This window comes from Lithobates pipiens, unplaced genomic scaffold (assembly GCF_037356315.1).
Source record: "Lithobates pipiens isolate NorthernLeopardFrog02 unplaced genomic scaffold, aLitPip1_a1.2 Scaffold_74, whole genome shotgun sequence".
NCBI lineage: Eukaryota > Metazoa > Chordata > Amphibia > Anura > Ranidae > Lithobates > Lithobates pipiens.
In genome coordinates, this window is record NW_027507897.1 from 1,106,816 (window position 1) to 1,134,529 (window position 27,714).

At 46.2% G+C, this 27,714-nt stretch overlaps 1 long non-coding RNA gene across 1 annotated transcript in view; it reads left to right on the top strand.

Moving 5' to 3' along the window:
• Nucleotides 1-27,714, top strand: part of LOC143959424 (uncharacterized) — a 43,200-nt gene that overhangs the window by 975 nt on the left and 14,511 nt on the right. The window contains exon 2 of the long non-coding RNA XR_013270223.1: nucleotides 7,944-8,052. This is a non-coding gene — a long non-coding RNA (uncharacterized LOC143959424). The remainder of the gene's footprint in view (nucleotides 1-7,943; nucleotides 8,053-27,714) is intronic.

Here is a 27,714-nt window from a genome sequence, read left to right on the forward strand (position 1 = left end):
GCAGAGGGGGGTGGACTCTAAAAACGCACGAGAAAGTTTAAATGCCAGTTCAATTCAGAAATATTTAAAGTGGTTGTAAACCCTTACAACACACTTTGACCTACAGGTAAGCCTAGATTACGGCTTACCTGTAGGTCCAAGAAATATCTCCTAAACCTACACGGTTTAGGAGATATTTGCCGAAAGACAGGTACCGCTGTCTACGGCGCATGCGCCGTAGACAGCGGCGCGCAGGCGCACTCAGCGCGCCGCGGTCAACGGCCATATGCCGCGAGTGGCGGGTCCTGTGCGCATGCGCTGGAGTGACGTCATCGCGGCTTTGCCTGATGACAGCTGGCGGAGCAGCGAGATCCACCGAGAAGATGGATGCGGCGGACTACAGGGGACAGCGGTGACTTCGCTGGCTCCTGTGTCAGGTAAGTGACACATAATGGACTACTATGCGATGCATAGTAGTCCATTATGCTTTACCTTTGCAGGGAATGAAAGAGGAAGTAAACTCATCAGGGTTTACTTCTTCTTTAAAGGAGGGTAACTTAATGAGTCCGAGGACAGAAAAAAAAAAAAAAAAAGAAGCTTGAGAAACAAAGGATAGAACAGGAAAACCGAACCTGGGAAGAAACGGTTATGGAAGGGGCAGGATTAGGGACGGAGTTGGAGGAAGGTGGGGCGAGGGGAGAAATGGCACAACTGCCGACAAAATCAGAAATGCTGAAAATGTTCAGCAATTTAGAATTCTCTATTAAGGTGGAAATTAATAATGTTCGAATGGATATGTCCCATCTTTTAAGGAGGGTGGAAGAAATAGAGGAAAAAACAGAAACACAAGCACAGGAATTAAGGGGACTGAGAAATAAAGTGGAGGATATGCAAAGAAAACAAAAAGACATTCTATACAAATTGGAGGGGCAGGAAAACCAAAGCAGGCGCCAAAACCTGCACATCAGATCATTGCCAGAGCAGCAAGGAGAAGACCTGACAGGAAAGTTAAATACAAAATTCTTTTAGGTGTGCCCCACGAGTCGGGTAAGAGAGGTGTGTCTTTGTTGTCCCTTTTTAAGGGGACGGGGGGAGGGGGAGACACGGGTTATTTGTGTACAAGCTTGTCGAGAGAGCAGGGGGAAATGGTTGAAGAGCTCCGAAAAGACAGTGGGGCTCCTACGGATCTCTCCTGGTAAATAGGGGGAGGTTCTGGGGGGGGGGGGGTGAAAGTTAAGTTGGCAGGGCCTGAGTCTCACCCTCAGGAATAGGTGTCTCCGTGGGTATGAGTTTAGATACCCAACGTGAGATATATGACCGGAATGGTCGTGGGAAGGTCGGGGGGGGGGGGGGGGCATGCACGTATCTCAGATAAATATGTAGAAGGACAAGAATGAATGGGAATCCCTAGAGTAACCGGACCCAACATAGAACCCGGTAGATGATGGAGCTAAAATACATGACATATAATGTGCAGGGATTGAGTTTGTATGGGAAGAGATTTAAAATCCCCAAATTAAACAGCGAGCTGTAGATGTAATTTTTATTCCAGAGACTCACCTAACCCAGCAGACAAATATTAAAATGCATTCAAGGGACTATCCTACCTGGTTCTATGGGGACTCACCAATAAGGGGGGCAAATGGGGTGGAAATTGGATTTTCGGAAAGCGTTAAATTTAAGATACTAGATAGAAGGATAGACCCGAAGGGGCACTATATGTTCATTAAAGGTAAAATGGGAGAAGGGATATATACCCTGGTCAATGTATACTGCCCAAACAAGAACCCTGTACATTTTTTAATAGAATATTGACCATATTGGAGGGATTCCGGACGGGAACGGTGGTCCTGGCGGGAGACCTAAACTCTGGTTTGGACCTTTTGCTGGATAGTACGTTGCATGCACAGGGGAGGAGTAAGGCACAAATTAAAAAGATAAAAGCAAAATTACATCAAGTCCAACTAATGGACGTCTGGAGGAAAAAACATGATGGTGTTAGGGACTATACTTTTTTCTCCCCTGTGCACGGGACCTATTCAAGGTTGGATTACTTGTTTGTTGAACACAAAGTATTGGAGGAGGTTAAGATTGAAATAATATCAATATCTGACCATGCCCCGGTCACTATGGAGATGGGGACCCCGGGGATCCAAAGGATACCATATACATGGCGGCTTAATGAAAGTCTATTATTGGATAAAGAGACCGAAATTGAGTTTTATTTTTCAACTAATGATATGGGTAAAGTAGCGCCCAATATTCTCTGGGAAACACTTAAGGCGTATATAAGAGGGATCCTTATCTCCATAGGTGCCAGAAAAAAAAAAGGGTAAGAGAAACGTATATTGAAAAACTTACGGAAGAAATTCATGGTTTAGAATTACAACATAAAAATAGGGGGGGTTTTCACAGGCAGTCTTCCACGAGTTGGTCAGTAAAAGAGAAGAATCACTAATCGAACAAGGCAGGGTTGCCCCTTGTCCCCCTTGTTGTTCATACTGACATTGGAACCTTTATTGTCTTATATAAGGAATAGTGTGGATATAAGGGGGATAAGATGGGCCGAGAGGAGCATAAACTAGCAGCTTTCGCTGATGATGTACTTCTCTTTATCTCACATCCTAGGACATCGCTGCCTAATTTGCTGGGAGTCTTAGAAAATTACGGAGAACTTTCCAATCTCAAAATCGATCCCACGAAGTCAGAAATACTAAATATTAATATAAACCATATAGAAGAAAAGAGATTAGCAAAAGAGTTCCATTTTATTTGGAAACAGGACATAAAGTATTTGGGGATTATATTAACTGATACTCTGAGGAAAATATATCTAATAAATTATATCCCGCTGTTGGACAAGACAAGGAGAGAAGTAAATAAAATGTCGTCCGCCCCCCTCTCGTGGTTCGGTCGCATAAATGCGATAAAAATGATGATAACCCCAAAATCCTTTATAAATATCAAATGCTCCCAATAAGGAGCTTGCAATCGTTTTTTTACAACATTAAAAAGGTATCATCTCGCGTTATATATGGTATAACAAAAAAAAAGAAAAACCCGTATCACGGGTGCCGTTTTGTGTCAAAGTAAGAAAAAGGGAGGTCTGGCTGTTCCAGACTTTAAAAAATATTACTACGCGGTGGTAATATCACGGTTGGTTGAATAGACAATGGAGAATAGCAACAAAAGATGGAGGGATATAGAATTCAACATGAGTAGTACACATTTGGGTCACATAGTATGGAATCCACCACATTCTAGGGAATTAGGACAGAACACTCATGAAATCACTCATAATACACTGAAAATATGGGATAGGATACATGCACAAAAAAACTGGAAATACAACTCCCCACTAATTTATTTGAAAGACAATGTTTTTTTTACACCAGGGATGAGGGAGCTGGGGGGAAATTAGATTAAAAAAGATGTCCAAGTGAAGGACATAATAGATAAAGGCAAAATACATACTTTTAAAAGATTACAAGGCGATACTGAGCGGTGGAGACTTGATACATGGAGGTACATTCAGCTGGAAAAATTTGTGGAAAAATTACCTGATCCAATTAGATCGGAAAAGGAATATACAAAAATGGAAAAGATGATAATAAAGGGGAATATAAAAAATAGTATTGCTCAAATATATAAAATTGTGGTGGAGGAGGAGAAGGGGGATGCCCCTCCAAGTATCAAGAAATGGGAAAGGGAAATAGGCACGAGGTATGATAGAGATAGATTGGTTAAAATATGGAGATTAGTACATGAAATGGCACCGGATACGAGGACGGTAGAAATTAACTATAAATGCCTGGCGAGATGGTTCCTTACTCCGGATAGATTGAGTAGATATCAATCTGAAACATCATCTGAATGTTGGAGAGGGTGCAAAATGGCAGGTACAATGTTACATATATGGTGGGAATGTCCCACCATAAAAGATTATTGGATTAAGATTTTAGCATTGATAAAAGAGAGGGGAATCTATCCTTTATGACCCATGGGTCTGTCTGTTCCATGGGACGGACAGATCGATAGGGCCATATAAAGTTTCATTGTTGCCAATCTTGTTAAATATAGCGAAGGGATTGATCCCAAAAAATTGGCAGAAACCAGAAAGCCCAAAGATAAGCAAGTGGATAAAGGGAGTTAATTATATTCAAAAAATAGAGAGGGAACAAGACAAAGAGAGGGAGGAGGGAAAGGTAGAGGAAAGAAAAGATAAATGGAAAGACTGGGATTGTTTAAAAAATTCTTGGAGTTATGTGTGGGAGATAACCTGAGAAAATTAGAACCGGAAAGAGTATGTAGCGTGAGAGGAGGGGTCAACTAGGTGAGTTTATAGAACTGAGGAGACGTGTGGGGGTTGGGGGGGGGGATGGTGGGACAGGGGCGGGGTTTGGAGGGGACTGCTGATATATAACTGATGTAATTTATTATGTATAATGTCAGATACGCTCTTGTTTTTATGTGTAGAAAATGGAAATTATAAATAAAGAATTAAAAAAAAAATGCTCAACAACATCAAGTAACTGGAACTGCATATAGAAGGCCAACATCGAAGAATTTAATACTTTATGCATAAAGCTGCCACCCTGGGCATGTTATTCATACTATATCGAAATGTCAATTTATTTGTTTAAAACTGTTTAAAACTGAATTGTTCTTCAGCTGGGGATTTTGAGAGGGAAGCAATGTTCCACGAACGTGGCTAGAACAAACGTAATCAAAAAAGCTCACAAATCTGTTACTAATCTATTTCGACAGAACCTGCTAGAAGAGAGGAAGAACAAAATCATGACAGACAGTATTGCAACTTTGTTTTTTTTCAACATGTTACAGTAACCAGTACCATAACAAAGCATATCATTTCCAAATACCTACCCATCCTTCATGAAGATCCTGGATTTAAGACCTTTCTATCGAAAGAAATCAAGTTCGTAGTTAGGAAGACTCTAACATTTGGCAATCTAATCTCTCCTAGCATGTCTAAACAACCCATGCATACCTGACTGCATACCACAGGCTTTTTCAAGTTTAATGCTACCCGTTGCTCAAGTTGACGTTTTACTGGAACTCCTCATACAGTTATCTCTTGTACAAACAATTATTCATTATAAACAAAAATATCAATCTTGCTAGACATTTCAGATTCTGACATGATTTGGACACCAGATCCCTCAAAGTTCAAATCATAGAATGTGTGGACACCATTGCTTGAGGGGGGCCGGTTTCCTCTGCTCTGCAAAAGAGAAGTGTATTGGATATTCAAATTGGACACATGTATTCCAAAGGCATTAAATTATGAGTACAAAGTCAGTCATTATTATGAATGATATCCCCTCCCCCGTATATATTCCATTTTCTCTCCTTCCCCTCCCTCCCCCCCCCCTTCTTTCTCCCCCCACATACACACACACACTTTCCCCATCCTCTCCCTTTCCCCTCCATTTCTTTCCCCATTCTTTTACCTCCCTTTTTTTTACGTCATGGAGTATATAGAAATATTAGGGACTTTTTCCCCTATATGCTGTCCATATCCTACATGTAGGACATGTCCTACATGATGTTTCTGATGAGGACAACAGAGTTGTTGTTTTTGTTTTTACACAACACATACTTATTACTTATATTTTTTACAAATATTTTCATATATAAAACACTTTATTTCACATCACGTTTTCCCTTTTGACATTTATTTTTATTGCCCATTTTACTTTCTTCGCTCCATTTTTATTTTCACTTTTTCATAACATGATCTTTTCTCATGATTCAGTTTGTTTTCTTGCTTTTTTTTTCTCCGGTTCCACACCATCATTTCACAGTCTTCATCATTATGCATCACACACATTTACGGATGATGCTCATATAAACCTATGCTTGGCGGGGGGGCGTGGCCTGACCAGCAATGGAGTAAGACATGGGTAGAGTGAGCTCCCAGCGCCGATTCTCCTGATCGCTATCCTGCACGTTAATTGGTCTTTGTAAGACACCACATACTGCCTCATACCCGAGTGGACCAAACGGGGAACATGTCTCCGCCGAAACGAAACACTCGGACCACGGACAAACTGGCTCAGTTCCGCCGGCTGGAACCGGAGCAACAGGCCGAAGATGGCGCGGGCACTTGCGCGGGTGAGAGACAACATGCACCTGATACAGCCAAGGTGTTAGACGCCATAGCGGCGTTGCAGGGTACGCTGACGGCCAAAATTAATGATATAAAGACTGACATCTTCCTGCTCCGACAAGACCTCTCCAAACTAAAGGACAGAGTCACAGAAACAGAAACGAGAATAGGGACGGCGGAGGACCTCATCCACCCGTTGAGACACGCCACGGAGGATATGCAGCGGCAAATTCAACAACTGCACTCCCACCAAGATGATATGGAGAACCGCTTGAGGAGGTGCAACCTCAGATTCATTGGTCTCCCGGAGAGAGTGGAGGGTACAGACCCAGCAGAATACCTGGAATCCCTCCTGATTAAGACCTATGGCAGGAAGGTATTCTCCATTATGTTTGCGGTGGAACGTGTCCATCGCATTCCGATGAGACCCCTACCGCCCGGAGCTCCTCCCCCGCACGTTTATAGCTACGTTTTTGAACTTCCGAGACCGGGACAAAATCCTGCGATTAACCAGAGAAAGGAGAAATATTCAAGTGGAAAACAACCAGGTGGCAGTGTTCCAGGATTTTTCCAGCGACGTACAGAGGAGGAGATCCCGCTTCCAGGAGATCAAGTGCTGCTTGAGAGCACAGCATCTTAATATATATATATATATATAAATATAAAATAGAGAACTCTAGTGTAAACCCATTTATTACTTTAATCTATCTCACAAACTCCTTATAGCGTCACTCTGATTAAACGTGTAGGGCAGGGCTTGGAGCGTCATCGCGGCACTTTCAGTTTCCTCAGGGCATCCTGGCCACATTGTATATTGCATGCATTTTATCTTCCCTCTTTCATATAAGTGAGTTTTTGTCTTTTATAAGAATAAATGTAAAAACTGAATTACGCTACGAGATGCGTTTTCTGTTCACCCATCCATATGAGCACATCCACTGACTATATACTGTGAAGAGGAGGATGAGATATCAGATACCATCCAAAGGGATTTGGAGCATCTACAGTATGTTTGGTTCCTTTGACCCCTGTTGGGGCTTAACCATCTGGTGGTGAGCACAGACCTGGAGGGGGGAGCACGAGTGATTTCACCTATTCACCAGCCGCTTGTACATGCATGAATGCTTAAGCACCATCCATTTTGGATTGGAAGAGTTTATATGGACTAATGATTTTTACATTTCTTTATGGACCTTTAAATTGTTTTGTTGTACATAAGTTTTTGTTTAATGGGCATGAGAGTACTTTCATATTGAACATTTACCAGTATTAATTGTATTTATTAAATGTGTTACAACTGGGAAAATGTAGTTTGAACAACAACACACACTTTTCATTCAGTGCAGCATTTAAAGGGACAGCAGGCATAAATTTGTTCACTCAATTTAGCTATTTATTTATTTAGCTACTAAAAGGGTAACATGGTATAAATAAGTGACACAAATCAGTTAGAACACATAGTTTTATTAGCACTAAGTTAAAGGCACCATGCACATGAATTTATTTATTTAATAAAATAGACACTAGTATTGGGCAGCACCACACATACCTCTCTTTTAGACTTACCTTTATAGACTCCACCTACAGGTGGGGAAGTTGAGGTAAGGCAGCAGCCAGATTTCAGATTATAGACCCTTAGCGTGGAATTAATACTTATTCATCAATAAATATGTTCACAGTTTGCTGTGCAATGCCCTTGCCCCTGGGTTCAAATGTTCTATTGTATTGCCGGCCTACCTCCTTTCTAGTAGGGAATACTACTCTTTTATTCTTTTCAGTTTCAGATTATTTTGTTCCCGGCACCATTAAATATATTCCAAATTCTCTCTTGCAGAATGGCACCAGTTTTCATGTTTTTGACCAAGGCAGGTTTGCAAAGGAAGTTCTACCCAAGTACTTCAAGCACAATAACATGGCAAGTTTTGTGAGGCAGCTGAATATGTGTAAGTACAGAACAGAACGGAAATATTTTATGTTTTGCATGCAGTGTCTACATTCTGCGAGGAAAGGACTATTCAACGGAGGAAAGGTTGTAGAATATGTGCACCAAAGGAAAGACTAAAAGTGTAAATGTCTAGGTGCCATGCATATTCCAGTCAATGTTTAAGGGTAGGCCCTTACATAAATTCATGTCCCCTGTAGGGCAATGCTAGTGTATGCACTATGACAATAAATCTATGGAGCCTCATGGTAGTCAATAAGTATGAATCCTAAAAATGAACTGGCAGAATGAGAGTCCCCACCTATTGGTGAATAGTGATGGACGAACTTCCGACGGGACGTTTCGCGAACGCGGACCACGAACGCGGCCGATAGTTCGCGAACTGGAACGTTCACGGCGGGCCCCATTGACTTCAATGGGAGGCGAACTTTGCAAACCTACATGTCAAATTTGCAGCCACAAAATAATTAATAGCTGTGCAAACATAGTCCCACCACATGACCAATGACATAACACATGTATGAGGTGAATCTGGGATCGACAACTACAAGCATTCTTTTTTTTATATGGGAAATTGTTGTGACAATTCAGGACTGTGGAGCGCATGAAGGCAATGGAGGAGAGGGAAGGTCAGGTTAGGCAAAGAAGAGGGTGCAGGAGATGATCACCAGCAGCGTGACATACAGCAATGAAACCTGCACCGTGATAGAGTCATCTGACAGCAGCACCGTGATAGAGAGCACTGACATCAGCAGCGTGACATACAGCAATGACACCTGCACCGTGATAGAGTCATCTGACAACAGCACCGTGATAGAGAGCACTGACATCAGCAGCGTGACATAAAGCACTAACACCAGCACCGTGATATACAGCACTGACAGCAGCACCGTGATAGAGCGTACTGACATCAGCACCGTGATATACAGCACTGACACCTGCACCGTAAGCAGCCCCAGGAGGAAGTCAGCATAGCACAGGGATGGTGGGAGCCCCTCATAATGAGCATAGCACAGGGATGGTGGGAGCCCCTCATAATGAGCATAGCACAGGGATGGTGGGAGCCCTCTTAATATGCACAGCAGAGGTACAGCCCTAGGAGGAAGTCAGCAAAGCACAGGGATGGTGGGAGCCCCTCATAATAAGCAGCCCCAGGAGGATGTCAGCATAGCACAGGGATGGTGGGAGCCCCTCATAATAAGCAGCCCCAGGAGGATGTCAGCATAGCACAGGGATGGTGGGAGCCCCTCATAATAAGCATAGCACAGGAATGGTGGGAGCCCCTCATAATATGCACAGCAGAGGTACAGCCCCAGGAGGAAGTCAGCACAGCACAGGGATAGTGGGAGCCTCTCATAATAAGCAGCCCCAGTAGAAATATGACACCGCTCAACCTCTTCAAAGAGGAGGGTACAGGCATATAGTACGGTGTGCTTTTTTTGGACAAGGAAGTGAGCCAAATGAAGAAAAAAGGTCTGTGTGCTAGATTAAAAAAATTGTTTATCGACATATACATGGTCTACTGGTCACATGTGTTGAATTCCTCCGAGATCCATGCCTCATTCATTTTTAGAAATGTGAGGTAGTTAACACTGTCGTGAGCTAGGCGAGTACGCTTATCGGTCACGATCCCCCCTGCTGCGCTGAACGTCCTTTCGGACAGGACACTGGACGAGGGGCAAGCCAACAGTTTGACTGCAAATTGGGCAAGCTCTGGCCAGAGGTCAAGCCTGCCCACCCAGTAGTCCAGGGGTTCATCACTCCTCAGTGTCCACATCGGCCGTTAACCCAATGTAGTCGGACACCTGACGGTCTAGGCGTTCCCTGATGCTGGATCCGGATGACACCTGTCGATTGGGTCGGCTGAAAGAATGACCTCATGTCCGAAGTCACCAACACTTCTTCAAACCGGCCTCTTCTTGCAGGCGCTGTTGGATTGGTACCTGCAACTCCTTCTCTGGGAGTGGGAATTGCTCCTCTGCCAGCGCACGCAAAAGCAGAATGCAGCATTTCTCGAAGCAAGGCCTGGAAATGCTCCACTCTGCCAGCCCTCTGTGACGGCGGTAACATTTCCGCCATTATGTGTTTGTACCGGGGGTCTAAGTACGTTGCCACCCAGTACTGGTCCTTGACCCTTATGCTTTTTATACGGGGGTCCCTATTAAAACACTGGAGCATGAAGGCCCCCATTTGCACTAAACTGGAAGCGGTGTGGTGGCGTGGCTCCTGCTCATCATCCAGGATAATGTCGCCCTCTTCATTCTCCTCTCCCCATCCACGCACAACAACAGGAATCCCAGAAAGGTTTAAAGCATGCTCTTCTTGCTCCTCCTCATCCGCCCCGGGAACCATCCTCCTCTGACTCCTCTTCAGACTCCTGTTGTTCACTTGTCTCCGATAGAGTAGCCCCCCCTGGGAATTCATCCAGCATTGCGACTTCCTCATCTTTCCGCTCCTGCTCCTCCACAGCTTGATCAATGACACGACGCAATGCACGCTCCATAAAGAAGGCATAAGGTACCATGTCACTGATGGCGCCATGGCTGCGACTGACCAGTTTGGTGATCTCCTCAAATGGGCGCAGAAGTCTGCATGCGTTGCGCTATAGCAGCCACTGGCGCGGTGAAAAAACCCCCAGCTCCCCAGAACCTGTTATGCCACAAAGTTAATACAGGTAGACGTTAACTGCACGTTTCTGCTGGAGCAGCCTAACAAGCATATAGAAGGTTGAGTTCCATCTCAGTTCCGTGTAAGATCTTCTGAAATGGGCCGAGATTTTCCTTGCCTGCCGCAAGATGTCCTGGACCCCAGGGTATTTGACGAGGAATCACTGAACAACCAAGTTTAAGACGTGTGCCATGCATGACACGTATGTGATTTTGCCCTGTTTCAATGTGCTAAGCAGATTGGCACCGTTGTCGCACACCACTTTACCAACTGTCAAATTGAGCGGTGTTAGCCACTGATCTGCCTGTGAACGCAAAGCTGAAAGGAGTGCCGGACCAGTGTGGCTCTTGGCTTCCAGGCACAACAGGCATGGCAACGTCTCACCTGGCATGTCGAATAGGTTCTGGGGAGCTTGGGCGGCACAGCGGAAGAGCCGCTAGCAGCGGAAAAGGAGGAGTCAGCCGAGGAGGAGAGGGAGGAAGATGGAGTAGGAGGAGGAGGAGGAGAAGAAGGGCCAGGCCTGCGTGCAATCCGTGGCGGTAAAACCAAATCTACACAGGTGCCACTGGTTACATGCTTGACGGCCGTCAGGTTTACCCAGTGGGCAGTAAAAGTGATATACCTTCCCTGCCCGTGTTTGCTAGACCATGTGTCTGTGGTCAGATGTATCTTGGCACCGACACTGTGTGCCAGAGATACATTCACTTGCCGCTGAACATGGCCATATAGCTCTGGGATGCCCTTCTGTGAGAAATACTTCTTTCCTGGGACCTTCCATTGTGGTGTTCCAATGGCCACAAATTTGCAAAAGGCCTCCGAGTCCACCAGTTTATATGGCAGTAGTTGGCGGGCTATGAGTTCTGACAAGCCAGCCGTCAACCGTTGGGCAAGAGGGTTATCCGGCTTCATTATTTTTTTACGCTCGAACATTAGGCCCACGGAAGCCTGCCTTTTTGCAGAAAAACGTGAGCTTGGCGTGATGGAAGGTGGAGTGGAGGACAATTGTGAAGAGAGAGGAGAAGGAGAACTAGAAGACGAGGCTGGACGGTGAGAGCCTGGAGTGTGGCTTTGTGTGTTCTGTTGCTCCCACTGGGCTCGGTGATGGCTGCTCATGTGCCTTCTTAAGGCGGTCATCCCTAGGTGAGTGTTGGGCTTACCGCGACTAATGCGTTGACTGCAAAGATTGCAGATGGCAACGCTATTGTCAGCAGCGGACACGTTAAAAAAAGCCCACACTGCGGAGCCATGTGCCGGTTTCCTGGGAGCACCAGATGTGACCGTACATGGTCGATGACTCGCTCCTGATACCTTTGCCTACCCTGACCTTCCCTCGCCTCCATTATCTCAAGATTCCTGAATTTTCAGAATTTCACATATAAAAAAAGAATGCTTGTAGTTGTCGATCCCAGATTCACCTCATACATGTGTTATGTCACGGTGCTGGTGTCAGATCACTCTATCACAGTGCAGGTGTCAGTGCTCTATATCACAGTGCTGGTGCTGGTGATCATCTCCTGCACCCTCTTCTTTGCCTACCCTGACGTTCCATCGCCTCCATTATCTCAAGATTCCTGAATTTTCAAAATTTTACATATAAAAAAAGAATGCTTGTAGTTGTCGATCCCAAATTCACCTCATACATGTGTTATGTCACGGTGCTGGTGTCAGATCACTCTATCACGGTGCAGGTGTCAGTGCTCTATATCACGGTGCTGGTGATCATCTTCTGCACCCTCTTGTTTGCCTACCCTGACCTTCCCTCGCCTCCATTGTCTCAAGATTCCTGAATTTTCTGAATTTCACATATAAAAAAGAATGCTTGTAGTTGTCGATCCCAGATTCACCTCATAAATGTGTTATGTCATGGTGCTGGTGTCAGATCACTCTATCATGGTGCAGATGTCAGTGCTCTATATCACAGTGCTGGTGATCATCTCCTGCACCCTCTTCTTTGCCTACCCTGACCTTCCCTCGCATCCATTATCTCAAGATTCTTGAATTTTCATAATTTCACATATAAAAAAAAGAATACTTGTAGTTGTCGATCCCAGATTCACCTCATACATGTGTTATGTCACGGTGCTGGTGTCAGATCACTCTATCACGGTGCAGGTGTCAGTGCTCTATATCACGGTGCTGGTGCTGGTGATCATCTCCTGCACCCTCTTCTTTGCCTACCCTGACCTTCCCTCGCCTCCATTGCCTCAAGATTCCTGAATTTTCAGAACTTCACATATAAAAAAAGAATGCTTGTAGTTGTCGATCCCAGATTCACCTCATACATGTGTTATGTCATTGGCCATGTGGTGGGACTATGTGTGCACAGCTAGTAATTATTTTGTGGCTGCAAATATGACCTGTAGGTTTGCAAAGTTCACCATCCCTGTGATATGCTGACTTCCTCCTGGGGCTGCTTATTATGAGGGGCTCCCACCATCCCTGTGCTATGCTGACTTCCTCCTGGGGCTGCTTACGGTGCAGGTGTCAGTGCTGTATATCACGGTGCTGGAGTCAGTGCTTTATATCACGGTGCTGGTGTCAGTGCTTTATGTCACGCTGCTGATGTCAGTGCTCTCTATCACGGTGCTGGTGTCAGATCACTCTATCACGGTGCAGGTGTCATTGCTGTATGTCACGCTGCTAATGTCAGTGCTCTCTAGAGGTCGACCGAAAAAAAAAGGGCTAACTTGCGTTTGAAAGACCTCTGCGCAAATACCGCGTCACATTAAATATTGCAACAACCGCTATTTTATTCCCTAGGGTCTCTGCTAAAAATATATATATAATTTTTGGGGCTTCTGAGTGATTTTCTAGCAGAAAATACTGGATTTTTACTAGTAAGCAACAAGTGTCAGAAAAGATTTAGTCTTTAAATGGGTAAACTGAGAACTTCTACACACAGAGTTCAGCCCATTGAAGAAGAAACATTGTATCATGTTGATCTTTTCTTGGCAGCCTGCCCAGAGAGGAGGAAAGTGCTTCACTGATGTCTTCAGGCAACTTACATTGACTTCTATCACAAAAGTCTTTTACAAGTCATAATAAGCATAATGACCGAGTCGTCGTCCGAAATCCGGAATTCGTAAACAAAAGTTCGTATTCCGTACAGAATTCGGACGCACGGCAATTCGTATTTCGGATCCTCCCGAACGTACGAATTTTTGGAAATTCGTAAGAATTTGAGATTCGTACGAAACTAATCGCACATGTCTTATATATATATATATATATATATATATATATATACACACAGTGGCTTGCGAAAGTATTCGCCCTCCTTGAACTTTTCAACCTTTTGCCACATTTCAGGCTTCAAACATAAAGATATTAAATTTTAATTTTTTGTGAAGAATCACCAACAAGTGGGACACAATTGTGAAGTGGAACGAAATCTATTGGATATTTTAAACTTTTTTAGCAAATAAAAAACTGAAAAGTGGTGCGTGCAAAATTATTCGGCCCCCTTACTTTCAGTGCAGCAAACTCACTCCAGAAGTTCAGCGAGGATCTCTGAATGATCCAATGTTGTCCTAAATGACTGATGGTGATAAATATAATCCACCTGTGTGTAATCAAGTCTCTGTATAAATGCACCTGCTCTGTGATAGTTTCAGGGTTCTGTTGAATGCGCAGAGAGCATCATGAAGACCAAGGAACACACCAGGCAGGTCCGTAATACTGTTGTGGAGAAGTTTAAAGCCGGATTTGGATACAAAAAGATTTCCCAAGCTTTAAACATCCCAAGGAGCACTGTGCAAGCGATCATTTTGAAATGGAAGGGGTATCAGACCACTGCAAATCTACCAAGACCTGGCTGTCCCTCTAAACTTTCAGCTCAGACAAGGAGAAGACTGATCAGAGATGCAGCCAAGAGGCCCATGATCACTCTGGATGAACTGTAGAGAACTACAGCTGAGGTGGGAGAGTCTGTCCATAGGACAACAATCAGTCGTACACTGCACAAATCTGGCCTTTATGGAAGAGTGGCAAGAAGAAAGTCATTTCTCAAAGATATCCATAAAAAGTCTTGTCTAAAGTTTGCCACAAGCCACCTGGGAGACACACCAAACATGTGGAAGAAGGTGCTGTGGTCAGATGAAACCAAAATCAAACTTTTTGTCCACAATGCAAAACGATATGTTTGGCGTAAAAGCAACACAGCTCATCACCCTCAACACACCATCCCCACTGTCAAACATGGTGGTGGCAGCATCATGGTTTGGGCCTTCTTTTCTTCAGCAGGGACAGGGAAGATGGTTAAAATTGAGGGGAAGATGGATGCAGCCAAATACAGGACCATTCGGGATGAAAACCTGTTGGAGTCTGCAAAAGACCTGAAACTGGGATGGAGATTTATCTTCCAACAAGACAATAATCCCAAACATACAGCAAAATCTACAAAGGAATGGTTCACAAATAAACGTATCCAGGTGTTAGAATGGCCAAGTCAAAGTCCAGACCTGAATCCAATCGAGAATCTGTGGAAAGAGCTGAAAACTGCTGTTCACAAACGCTCTCCATCCAACCTCACTGAGCTCGAGCTGTTTTGCAAGGAAGAATGGGCAAGAATTTCAGTCTCTCGATGTGCAAATCTGATAGAGACATACCCCAAGCGACTTGCAGCTGTAATCGCAGCAAAAGGTGGCTCTACAAAGTATTAACGCAAGGGGGCCGAATAATTTTGCACGCCCCACTTTTCATTTTTTTATTAGTTAAAAAAGTTTCAAAAATCCAATAGATTTTGTTCCACTTCACAATTGTGTCCCACTGGTTGGTGATTCTTCACAAAAAAATTAAATTTGATATCTTTGTTTGAAGCCTGAAATGTGGCAAAAGGTTGAAAAGTTCAAGGGGGCCGAATACTTTCGCAAGGCACTGTATGTTGCGCTGTGTCTTTAAGATTCTTTAAAGGATAAATCCACCTTTGGGAACGTGTTACATGTTCCATCCGTTTTTAAGGTGAAACATGTAACATGTTCCTACTGCTGCAGCCATTCACCGTTCCCTCCTCTCCCTCTGGCAGCAGCATGGGGAGAAGTTCCCTATACTAGCTGTCACTTTTTGAAAACAGTGCGGCCGCACGGGGCTCTGCTCACACGGCTGCATTATTCATTCACAGCACAGGACTCTGTGTGTGTGAATGATCTACAAGCATCGCCATCCTTTGCGGCTGTTGGTTTGCAGTTCTCAATGATCTACCACTGCGCTGTTCAGTGCTATGGTAGTTCATTGAGTCTTCTTGTCAGTGTGAAACTGCCTGGCTGTACGATGTACAAGGCAAACAGCTTACACTGACAGTCTGCAGGAGACCTGCATGGTATCAGCAATCTGCTGATCGCTGGTGCCATGTTTTCCAGGCTCCAAAAGGCAAAAAAAATTGCATTTATTTATTTGAAGTGAACTTCTCATTAACCTCCCTGGCGGTTTCCCTGAGTGTGGCTCGGGGTTAAATTTCCGCACCATTAGCGGTAACCCCGAGCCACAATCGGGATTGCATTGCAGGATCCTGGTGCAGTGTACTTACCTTGTCCCCAGGATCCTGCAATATCCCCCCCGCTGTGTCTGTGTCTTCCACCCAATGCCTCTGTGTGCCGGGCTCCATTCCCTGCGAGCGGCGCATGGGGGTAGAGCCAAGCGGCAAATTCAAAAATGTGAAAAATCATAATACATACAGTACACTGTAATCTTAATGATTACATCACTGTATGAAATGATTTCACATCCCTTTTGTCCCTAGTGCTTTGTCCAGTGCCCTCCATGCAGTTTTATATTATAAATACAGAGGAGTAGTGATGGACAAACTTCCAACGGGACGTTTTCGTGAATGCGGACCGCGAACGTGGCCGATAGTTCGCGAATCAGAACATTCACGGCGGGCCCCATCGACTTCAATGGGAGGCGAACTTTGCAAACATACAGGTCAAATTTGCAGCCACAAAATAATTAATAGCTGTGCAAACATAGTCCCACCACATGGCCAATGACATAACACATGTATGAGGTGAATCTGGGATCGACAACTACAAGCATTCTTTTTTTATATGGGAAATTGTTGTGACAATTCAGGACTGTGGAGCGCATGAAGGCAATGGAGGAGAGGGAAGGTCAGGGTAGGCAAGAAGAGGGTGCAGGAGATGATCACCAGCAGCGTGACATACAGCACTGACACCTGCACCGTAATAGAGTGATCTGACAACAGCACCGTGATAGAGAGCACTGACATCAGCAGCGTGACATAAAGCACTAACACCAGCACCGTGATAGAGAGCACTGACAGCAGCACCGTGATAGAGAGCACTGACATCAGCAGCGTAACATAAAGCACTAACACCAGCACCTTGATATACAGCACTGACAGCAGCACCGTGATAGAGAGCACTGACATCAGCAGTGTGACATAAAGCTCTAACACCAGCACCCTGATAGAGAGTACTGACATCAGCACCGTGATATACAGCACTGACACCTGCGCCGTAAGCAGCCCCAGGAGGAAGTCAGCATAGCACAGGGATGGTGGGAGCCCCTCATAATGAGCATAGCACAGGGATGGTGGGAGACCCTCATAATGAGCATAGCACAGGGATGGTGGGAGCTCCTCATAATGAGCATAGCACAGGGATGGTGGGAGCCCCTCATAATATGCACAGCAGAGGTACAGCCCCAGGAGGAAATCAGCACAGCACAGGGATGGTGGGAGCCCCTCATAATAAGCAGCCCCAGGAGGATGTCAGCATAGCACAGGGATGGTGGGAGCCCCTCATAATAAGCAGCCCCAGGAGGAAGTCAGCACAGCACAGGGATGGTGGGAGCCCCTCATAATAAGCATAGCACAGGGATGGTGGGAGCCCCTCATAATAAGCAGCCCCAGGAGGATGTCATCATAGCACAGGGATGGTGGGAGCCCCTCATAATAAGCAGCCCCAGGAGGAAGTCAACACAGCACAGGGATGGTGGGAGCCCCTCATAATAAGCATAGCAAAGGGATGGTGGGAGCCCCTCATAATATGCACAGCAGAGGTACAGCCCAGGAGGAAGTCAGCACAGCACAGGGATGGTGGGAGCCCCTCATAATAAGCAGACCCAGGAGGAAGTCAGCACAGCACAGGGATGGTGGGAGCCCCTCATAATAAGCAGCCCCAGTAGAAATATGACGCCGCTCAACCTCTTCAAAGAGGAGGGTACGGGCATATAGTACGGTGTGCTTTTTTTGGACAAAGAATTGAGCCAAATGAAGAAAGAAGGTCTGTGTGCTCGATTAAAAAAATTGTTTATAGACATATACATGGTCTACTGGTCACATGTGTTGAATTCCTCCGAGATCCATGCCTCATTCATTTTTAGAAATGTGAGGTAGTTAACGCTGTCGTGACCTAGGCGAGTACGCTTATCGGTCACGATCCCCCCTGCTGCGCTGAACGTCCTTTCGGACAGGACACTGGATGAGGGGCAAGCCAACAGTTCGATTGCAAATTGGGCAAGGTCTGGCCAGAGGTCAAGCCTGCCCACCCAGTAGTCCAGGGGTTCATCACTCCTCAGAGCGTCCACATCGGCCGTTAACCCGATGTAGTCGGACACCTGACGGTCTAGGCGTTCCCTGATGCTGGATCCGGATGACACCTGTCGATGGGTCGGCTGAAAGAATGACCTCATATCCGAAGTCACCAACACATCTTCAAACCGGCTTCTTCTTGCAGGCGCTGTTGGATTGGTACCCGCAACTCCTTCTCTGGGAGAGGTAATTGCTCCTCTGCCAGCGCACGCAAAAGCAGAATGCAGCATTTCTCAAAGCAAGGCCTGGAAGTGCTCCATTCTGCCAGCCCTCTGTGACAGCGGTAACATTTCCACCATTTTGTGTTTGTACCGGGGGTCTAAGTACGTTGCCACCCAGTACTGGTCCTTGACCCTCATGCTTTTTATACGGGGGTCCCTATTAAAACACTGGAGCATGAAGGCCCCCATTTGCACTAAACTGGAAGTGGTGTGGTGGCGTGGCTCCTGCTCATCATCCAGGATAATGTCGTCCTCTTCATTCTCCTCTCCCCATCCACGCACAACAGGGATCCCAGAAAGGTTTAAAGCATGCTCTTCTTGCTCCTCCTCATCCGCCCCGGCACCATCCTCCTCTGACTCCTCTTCAGACTCCTGTTGTTCACTTGTCTCAGATAGAGTAGCCCCCTCTGGGAATTCATCCAGCATTGCGACTTCCTCATCTTCCCGCTCCTGCTCCTCCACAGCTTGATCAATGACACAACACAATGCACAATCCATAAAGAAGGCATAAGGTACCATGTCACTGATGGCGCCATGGCTGCGACTGACCAGTTTGGTGATCTCCTCAAATGGGCGCAGAAGTCTGCATGCGTCGTGCTATAGCAGCCACTGGCGAGGTGAAAAAAAACCCAGCTCCCCAGAACCTGTTCATACATGTAGACGTTAACTGCACGTTTCTGCTGGAGCAGCCTATCAAGCATATAGAAGGTTGAGTTCCATCGCGTCGGGCAATCGCAAATAAGACGTCTGACAGGCAGATTGTGTCGCCGCTGAATGTCTGCAAGGCGAGCCATGGCCGTGTAAGATCTTCTGAAATGGGCCGAGATTTTCCTTGCCTGCCGCAAGATGTCCTGGACCCCAGGGTAATTGACAATGAATCGCTGCACGACCAAGTTTAAGATTTTGCCCTGTTTCAATGCGCTAAGCAGATTGGCACCGTTGTCACACACCACTTTACCAACTGTCAAATTGAGCCGTGTTAGCCACTGATCTGCCTGTGAACGCAAAGCTGAAAGGAGTGCCGGGCCTGATGTGGCTCTTGGCTTCCAGGCACAACAGACGCAGCACGGCATGGCAACGTCTCACCTGGCATGTCGAATAGGTTCTGGGGAGCTTGGGCGGCGCAGCGGAAGAGACGCTAGCAGCAGAAAAGGAGGAGTCAGCCGAGGAGGAGAGGGAGGAGGATGGAGTAGGAGGAGGAGGAGAAGAAGAGCCAGGCCTGCATGCAATCCGTGGCGGTAAAACCAAATCTACACAGGTGCCACGGGTTACATACTTGACGGCCGTCAGAAGGATCACCCAGTGGGCAGTAAAAGTGATATACCTTCCCTGCCCGTGTTTGCTAGACCACGTGTCTGTGGTCAGATGTATCTTGGCACCGACACTGTGTGCCATAGATACATTCACTTGCCGCTGAACATGGCCATATAGCTCTGGGATGCCCTTCTGTGAGAAATACTTCCTTCCTGGGACCTTCCATTGTGGTGTTCCAATGGCCACAAATTTGCGAAAGGCCTCCGAGTCCACCAGTTTATATGGCAGTAGTTGGCGAGCTATAAGTTCTGACAAGCCAGCCGTCAACCATTGGGCGTCATCATTTTTTTACGCTTGAACGTTAGGCCCACGGAAGCCTGCCTTTTTGCAGAAAAACGTGAGCTTGGCGTGATGGAAGGTGGAGTGGAGGACAATTGTGAGGAGAGAGGAGAAGGAGAAGTAGAAGACTAGGCTGGACGGTGAGAGCCTGGAGTGTGGCTTTGTGTGTTCCGTTGCTCCCACTGGGCTCGGTGATGGCTGCTCATGTGCCTTCTTAAGGCGGTCGTCCCTAGGTGAGTGTTGGGCATACCGTGACTAATGCGTTGACTGCAAAGATTGCAGATGGCAACGCTATTGTCAGCAGCGGACACGTTAAAAAAAGCCCACACTGCGGAGCCATGTGCCGGTGTCCTGGGAGCGCCAGATGTGACCGTACATGGTCGATGACTCGCTCCTGATACATTTGCAGTCTGCTTTGTCTCTCCTGCGCAATGCAAGTTATTCCTGCTTCTCCTCCCTATCTGCTGGTCCATATCTCCCTCCGAACTCCCCTCCTCTTCCTCTCTTGTGAGCACCCACGTGACATCACTAGACATGTCATCATCGACGTCACCTTCCCCACCGCTATAAGTAGAGATCTCGAAGTAGGCAGCAACACCGGGGACCAACCTCCTCCTTGGGCTGATCTGGGTACTGGCGTCAGACTGCTGAGTAGCAGTTGTTGCTACTTCCTCTTCCTGATCCAATACCAAGAGTGGCTGCGCATCAGAAATGTCTTGATATGGATCGGAAAATAATTCCTGTGACTCAAGCGGAAGGTATGTGGAGGTGGTGGTGTTGTTGGTGGTAGTGTCTTTGGGGGTGCACATAGCAGAGAGTGAAGAAGAGGGTGCAGATCGAGAGGATGAGGAGGGTGCAGAAGAGTAAGGCTGAGTGAGCCACTCAACCAAGTCTGGTGCGTCCTTTAAATGAATTGAACACACCTTCTGCAACTTCCCACTTTGGATCAAGCCTGTTGCTCCTGCCCTACCCCTGCGGAAGGGCCTGCCTCTTCCTCTGCCTGTCATTTTTTAAATGACCCTGTGACAAAACTCTCAGTCCCTATACTGATGAAGGACTGCTGCAGTATAGGGCAGCGGTCAGCAGTAGTGCACCTCAACCCTATGTATTGTGGACCTATACCAGTCCTTACGGAATAGCAGACTGTACCTCACTCAACTCTAGGTACTGTAGCACCCTAGACCAAGTTACCAGTCCTTATAAGGACCTTTGTGGAACAAGTAGGTTGTGTGTGACTGATTAGCAGGCTGTACGTCAGTCCCTATACTGATGAAGGACTGCTGCAGTATAGGGCAGCGGTCAGCAGTAGTGCACCTCAACCCTATGTATTGTGGACCTATACCAGTCCTTATAGAATAGCAGACTGTACCTCACTCAACCCTATGTACTCTAGCACCCTAGACCAAGTTACCAGTCCTTATAAGGACCTTTGTGGAACAAGTAGGTTGTGACTGATTAGCAGACTGCAGCAGAAGGGCAGCAGTCAAGTATAATATTCTTATTGTATAATATATTCTAATGATTAAACTGACTGTCCCTGCAGCACACACCGTCCTGTCCCTTTCTCTAAACTGACAAAAAACACTCAGGCTGCTGCAACAATCAGTAGCACAGCAGTGCCTCAAACCTATATCCTGAACTACACCTAACACCTATACCAGTCCTGAAAAGAACTTTTGTGTACCAAATAGCTAGCGATTTGGGTCACTGCAATCTCTCCCTGCTCCACACAGCAACCTCTCCCTATAGTGACAGAAGAAAGAACGTAAAATGGCCACCGGATCAGGTCTATTTATAAGTTAGGGGGAATGTCCAAGTGTCCATGTGCTGTAATGTCTCAATTGGCTGTCCTGTACCCAGGGCTGGACTGGGACAGAAATGTGGCCCTGGACTTCATCCAGACCGGCCCACTTACAGTTTGAGTGTCCCATCAGCACTCCCTTACATCAGAGTGTCCCATCACCAGCCCCCTTACATCAGAGTGTCCCATCACCAGCCCCCTTACATCAGAGTGTCCCATCAGCACCTCCTTACATCAGAGTGTCCCATCACCAGCCCCCTTACATCAGAGTGTCCCATCAGCACCCCCTTACATCAGAGTGTCCCGTCACCACCTCCTTACATCAGAGTGTCCCATCAGCACCTCCTTACATCAGAGTGTCCCATAACCAGCCCCCTTACATCAGAGTGTCCAATCACAAGTCCCCTTACATCAGTGTCCCATCAGCACCTCCTTACATCAGAGTGTCCCATCATTAGCCCCCTTACATCAGTGTCCCATCATTAGCCCCCTTACATCAGAGTGTCCCATCATTAGCCCCCTTACATCAGAGTGTCCCATCACCAGTCCCCTTACAATCAGAGTGTCCCATCACCAGTCCCCTTACAATCAGAGTGTCCCATCACCAGTCCCCTTACAATCAGAGTGTCCCATCACCAGTCCCCTTACATCAGAGTGTCCCATCACCAGTCCCCTTACATCAGAGTGTCCCATCACCAGTCCCCTTACATCAGAGTGTCCCATCACCAGCCCCCTTACATCAGAGTGTCCCATCACCAGCCCCCTTACATCAGAGTGTCCCATCACCAGCCCCCTTACATCAGAGTGTCCCATCACCAGCCCCCTTACATCAGAGTGTCCCATCAGCACCCCCTTACATCAGAGTGTCCCATCAGCACCCCCTTACATCAGAGTGTCCCATCACCAACCCCCTTACATCAGAGTGGCCCACTGAGCCATCGGCCCACAGGGAAACTCCCGGTAGTCCCGATGGCCAGTACATGCCTGCCTGTACCCCAAGATGGATGTGTCATCATAGGTCAAAGTTCTTTTACACAGTAAACACAGAAGCCCGCCCGGCGAACGGCGGCAATAGTCCGGCGATCGGGCGGACCACGAACAGCCGAAATTCGCCACGAAACAACCTCCGGGCGAACCGTTTGGCCATCGCTACAGAGGAGTGGTGTCGCCCCTGTATGAGACTTGATTGTCAGTGAACCCACATCTCTAGTACAATAGAAAAAGAATCCCTGAAAAAGAGTGTATATCCTCTGATGGGATTTTAAATAGTTTACTGGCAATAGGTAATAGTAGAAAGACTCTAATCTCTTCTACTCTTGTACTATTACCTATTGCCAGTAACCCTATTTAATTCCCCATCAGAGGATATACACTCTTTTTTAGTGATTCTTTTTGTATTATAAATACTGCCTGGAAACTGGAAATTGTCCATAGCAACCAAAAAGTGTGCCTTTATGTCAAAAGTGGTTTTAGACCAGCTAGAAAACGGCAATAGTAAATTAGAACACTTGCAAAATTGAGTGATAGTTAATTATGTGGAAATTAATTTTATTACTATCATATTATTATTTTTTAGAATTATTTATATTTATTATATTATAAGTTTGTGTTTCAAACTTCATCATACCCGGGATGTCTACTAGACTCTTGTTTGGACAGATTTAAGTGTGTTATTCCTAACACAAATCGCCAAATTTCTATGCAAAATAATTGTACTGCTTTGAGACGCAAAGATCTGACATAATCATACCGCCAGGGAGGCTACGGCTGGGTTCACACTATTGCAATTTGGATGCGGTAGCTGCAAAAATGTCAGTCCAGCGCATTCGTGCGGGAGCCTCAGCACAGAGCTCTGAAGGAATGGCACCAATGTTCAGTTTCTTCAAAGTACATGCGCTGGTGACATCACTGGCTGCTGCTCACTGGAATATCTCCTAAACAGTGCACATTTATTATATATTCCTATTACCTACATGTAAGCTTTATTATAAACTTACCTATAGGTAAAAATGTCATAAAAGACTTTACTATCACTTTAATTCAGAGTGGATAATCCATCTCCATCTAGTGGTCAAGTTTTATAATGACACATCAATCTATACAATTCGTATTCGTCTTGAAAGGCAGCACCCTTTACAAAATCCATGATCACCTCCTAATCAATATCATCAACTAAAAATCAAACAAATAAAAAGAGACCGCAGGTGAAACGTGTTCCCCTCCCATGCAGGAAATGTGCACAGAACGCCCCTTTCCTGTGTGAACAGACCCTCAATGTCACCCCAAACCCGGGTAGCAGTCTTGTGACAAAATATGCTTGGCTCTCCGCTGAAAAAAAAGTACAGGAGCTACTTTGGCGCTGGCTGCCCTATGCTGTCACACAACAAATGCACCAAAACAAAACAATGTGTCGGCCAGGTGTGAAGGCGGCCTGATTGTTAATGGCAATTAAATATATGGCACATTGAACAATCTTTTCAGTCTTTTCATTGTATAGATCATTATTTTTCAAACTTTTATCAGTCAAGGCACCCTTTAAAAAATATGGACAGTCTGGGGGCTCCCCATTTCAAAAGGTAAAAACTATTCTAATAGTTTTGCATAACACAGCAGCATCCACACATGTAGGACCCCCAACATTAGGGGGGGATTTATTCTTCCAAAGCAAATCATCTTTTATAAACTGGTATTGACTAGGATTCCAAGGTTTCTCTTTTCCCTCAAATTTTCTCCATCACTCAGCTAAAGTGCCCTCAAGAAGGTTGTAATGGTGCACAATGGAAACCTGTGGCTGAAAGGCAGCTTTATCCACATGCTGGCTTGTATACAATTTTGGGGCAATTTTCAGGCATTTTGCCAAGGCACCTCTGAAGAAACCTCACGGTGCCCCAGGGTGCCTGGACATCCTGGCTGATAAAAGCTGCTATAGATAATATGGTTATATATATAACATTGTTTTAAGTCCCTCTTATGCTGGGTTGTCTCTTCCCAGACAATCCAGTGTTGTCTTGCTGCGATCCGCTACTCAGTTGTCACATCCTGGGTCCCATGCTGCCATCCTGGTCATTGAGAGTTGGCTGCCTCTTCTGGGTTCAGGCACAAGCCCCGCCCCCACCCCTCCAGATGATGCACGCCACGTCTGCCTATCAGATGCTGCAGATCCCTTCTCCTGTAGCCTCCTAGGATACATGATGTGGTATCCCAGGAGAGTGGTATGAAAAAAGTTAACTGAAGAATAGCATTTTACTATACAGAGGGGGGTGGGGGCTGTGAGTGCATGTAGGGGGGGTCATTTTAGGATTGTAGGCTCCACTTTAAAGTGTATCCCCAGCCAACTTTCACAAGGTGGCCTTCCTTATTGCCATCATGTCTGCGAGGTGAGTGCTAGCAATATTGTCTTGTATAAAACTTGTATGGACAAGGTTGTCTTGAGGCCTGGAGCCTCCTTTCATCGTAAAGTGGATGTAAACCTGATTCATGAACTTTTTTCATGTGCTCTGATTAAACCAAGAGTCCTTTGGTGAAATCGATTGGTCAGAAGTGACGATCTAGTGATCCTCTCTCCCATTCGCTAACATACTTTTGACCAATAGATTCCAAGCCTGCCCACCACGACAAGGTAGACTCTTCTAGGGCAGGACCTACACTAAACTACACTAAGCTACCCTACTGGATGCTAGTCATCGATTTTCTAATGTTGGATGTATGTTTGTAGTAGGCCTCGTCCTATAATCTGTGTGTGCGATCTGCTCTCTCCTAATCAGTCGTTTTCTTTCCTTCAACCTCTCCAAATCTTACAGTGTATGGCTATCTAAATGTGCTTCTAAAGCCCTAAGTTTTATCACCTTAATGCACTCTATGTACTAAGGAGAAGGACCTTCTCTGCTGAAGCCGCCCACCCAACCCCCCTTTTCCTTACCTGAGCCCATCCGATCCAGCTTCCACCGCTGTCTCTCTCCTCATTGGACAGACTGATAGCAGTGGGAGCGATTGGCTACAGCTGCTGTCAATCAAATCCGATGACATGGGGGTGCGCGGTGGCCAGAGTCCCGCTTTCTGTGTCAATAGATGCAGCAGCGAGTCTCGGGAGTGAGCACGCACAGGTGCCCCCAGGGAAAGCGGCTTTCCGTGGGGGCACCTGATGAAGAGGAGGGTCCTGGAGTGCCAGTGGGGGGTACCCAGAGGGGCTGCTCTGTGCAAAACCATTGCATAGAGCAGGTAAGTATAGGCATGTTTAGTATTTTTTTTTTTTTTTTATAAAAATACCCAGTCTAAAAAGAAAATATCTGTTATTACTATACTTATACATTCATACAATTTTTTTTTTTGTTTTTTTTGTTTTTTTTCTCAAAACATCAATTACTATAAAACTGCTAGAAGTATGCTGTATAGAGGAAAGATGTTAAATATTTATACATTTACATGTATACATTTTCTATACATTTTTTTCAAACCCTTAACTATTAGGCCCCCTTCACACGGGACGAATCGGATGGATGGGCTCCGCTAGCTCAGTGGGGGATCGCTCCGTTGATCCTCGCTGAGCCGGCAGATGACAGGTCTGTCTCCGCTCCCTGTGCAGGGATGGACCTATCAGAGCCCCGCTGTTCTCTATGGGCACATCGGATGAAAATGGACTGCGTAACCGTTCTCATCCAATCCCATCTGATCCGCTGGACGGATGGCAAACATATCGCCATCTGTCTGTTTTGAGCAGATCTTGTCAGGTCGGATGGCAGGTGGGTGTCAGCGGACACATCTTCACTGACATCCGCCTGCCCATATGAGTCAATGAGTGGCCGGCTCAGATCTGACTGAAAATGGATCCAAGCGGGTCAGTCGTGTAAAATGGGCCTTACAGTTGTCACCAAACTGCAGCCCTGGGGCCAGATGTGGCCCTTTGCTTGCTTTTATCCTGCCCTTGAAGCATTATTCCTCCCACCAACTCCAATGATGGGGCAATATTCCTCCCACTGACACCAATGATGGGGCAATATTCCCACCACTGACTCCAATAATGGGCCACTATTCCCCCCCACTGACACCAATGATGGGGCACTATTCCCCACTGACTCCAATGATGGATCACTTCCTCCCACTGACTCCAATGATTGGGCACTATTCCTCCCACTGACTCCAGTGATGGGGCACTATTCCTCCCACTGACTCCAGTGATGGGGCACTATTCCCCCCACTGACTCCAATCATGGGGCACTATTCCTCCCACTGACACCAATGATGGGACACTATTCCTCCCACTGACTCCAATGATGGGGCACTATTCCCCCACTGACTCCAATTATGGGGCACTATTCCCCACTGACTCCAATAATGGGGCACTATTCCCCTCACTGACTCCAATAATGGGGCACTATTTCCCCCACTGACTCCAATAATGGGGCACTATTACTCCCACTGACTCCAATAATGGGGCACTATTCCCCCACTGACTCCAATAATTGGGCACTATTTCCCCCACTGACTCCAATGATGGGGCACTATTCCTGCCACTGACTCCAATAATGGGGCACTATTCCCCCCACTGACTCCAATGATGGGGCACTATTCCCCCCACTGACTCCAATAATGGAGCACTATTCCCCCACTGACTCCAATGATGGGGCACTATTCCCCCCACTGACTCCAATAATGGGGCACTATTCCTCCCACTGACTCCAATAATGGGGCACTATTCCCCCCACTGACTCCAATAATGGGGCACTATTCCCCCACTGACTCCAATGATAGGGCAGTATTCTCCCACTGACTCCAATGACAGGGCACTATTCCTCCCACTGACTCCAATAATGGGGCCCTATTCCCCCCACTGAC